The sequence below is a fragment of the Mandrillus leucophaeus genome, unplaced genomic scaffold (genome assembly GCF_000951045.1).
Source record: "Mandrillus leucophaeus isolate KB7577 unplaced genomic scaffold, Mleu.le_1.0 Scaffold108, whole genome shotgun sequence".
Lineage (NCBI taxonomy): Eukaryota > Metazoa > Chordata > Mammalia > Primates > Cercopithecidae > Mandrillus > Mandrillus leucophaeus.
Window position 1 is genome coordinate 1,436,075 of NW_012098987.1, and position 1,962 is coordinate 1,438,036.

Below are 1,962 nucleotides of genomic sequence, written 5' to 3' on the forward strand. Positions count from 1 at the left end.
GGTGTCCAACTTATTCCTGGTTTGCCTGGGACTATCTTAGTTTTAGAGCTGAAAGTCCTGAATTCCAGGTACCTCCTCAGTCCCAGGTAAGTTGGGATGATTGGTCACCCTGATTTGTGTAAGTGTGTGTGTGCGTGTGTGTGTGTGTAAATGTATGATCCTATTCAAAGAGGTTTTTAAAAAATGCGGTGGAGAGATCTAGTTTTGTCCACTTTTAACTGAGACTGCTTTTACTGATCTACCCAGGGCATAGATTTATAATCCCATGATGTTTAATAGATAATTTCACCTAACATCTTTTCAGTGTCTTATATCATCAAATAATTGCTATTCTTTTAAAGACCGTGGGAAGTCTCTTGGAGTTTTTTCCAGCTTTATGATTCTACCTTTCCAAATCTAGTCTATTCAAGCCCTGTCATATCTTAATGTCCTTCCTGTCAAGTTTCAGTTACAGAGAAGCACCCCTTCCCTTGTAATTACATTTACTTCTCACAAATCTTCACTACAGACACAGAATTGTTTTCTTGTCTAGTTTTTTCTTTTCAATTTTTCACCTCTTGCCTAAATATTCTGTCTTCCTCCTATAACTGCCCCTCTACTTAGTCATCAATTGTTGTTTTGAATACTCCTATTCTTCAAAAACCCTCCATAATAATGGATACCTTGTGGCATGATTAATTTGAATTATTTATTTGAAATTTGTGACAGTTGGATTGTGCTTTATATTATCCACTAAAAACATTTTGTCCTGACCGGGCGCAGTGGCTCACGCCTGTAATCCCAACACTTTGGGAGGCTGAGGTGGGTGGATCAGGAGGTCAGAAGATGGAGACCATCCTGGCTAACATGCAGAAACTCCATCTCTACTAAGAATACAAAAAATTAGCCGGGTGTGGTGGCAAGTGCCTGTAGTCCCAGCTACTTGGGAGGCTGAGGCAGGAGAATCACTTGAACCTGGGAGGCAGAAGTTGGAGTGAGCTGAGATGGTGCCACTGCACTCCAGCCTGGGTGACAAAGCAAGACTCCGTCTCAAAAAACAAAACAAAACAAAACAACAAAAAAAACCCCATTTTGTCCTTCTAATGAAAAGTGCAAACAAAATGGACAGAGGTGGTAGGAAGATAAGTAGAAAGAATGTTTAAGAAATTGAATTGTATATTCAAGTTTTAAAAATCAGTATCATTAATGTTGACAATAATACTGTGTAATATTTATATGTCTCTATTAGTGCAGAACCAATGACACATCTTTTTTCTGTTTACTATCTTAGTCTAAATATGTATATGTACATATATACATAGTACACACATATATATGTGTACATAATATATATCTATATATATTTGAAAAATACAATTAAAGCTACTTATTTGTAAACAGGTCAGATAAATTTATTTAAAATTAAAACAATAGCTAAAGCTAATATATACACATGTTAAAAACTCAAGGCTGAGTGCAGTGGCTCATGCCTGAAATCCCAGCACTTTGGAAGGCTGAGGCGGGTGGATCACTTGAGGTCAGGAGTTCAATACCAGCCTGGCCAACATGGTGAAACCCCGTCTCTACTAAAAGTACAGAAATTAGTCGGGCTTAGTTACAGGCACCTGTAATCCCAGCTACTCAGGAGGCAGGAGAATCCCTTGAATCCAGGAGGCAGAGGTTCCAGTGAGCCGAGATCATGCCATTGCACTCTGGCCTGGGTGACAGAACAAGACTCCATCTCAAACAGCAACAACAACCACGACAATGACAATGACAACAACAACGACAACCTCCTCTCCCCCAAAACTCAAAACATAGTAAGGTATGAAATGAAAAATAAAACTCTTTCTCTCTATATGACTCAACCATAGGAATTACTGTCAGCTTCTCATGTAGTCTTTTAAACATTAAAAAATTAAAAAAATTTCCCCATGTGTATGCAGGCATATGCTTTGAAACATTTATACAAATGGAACATGC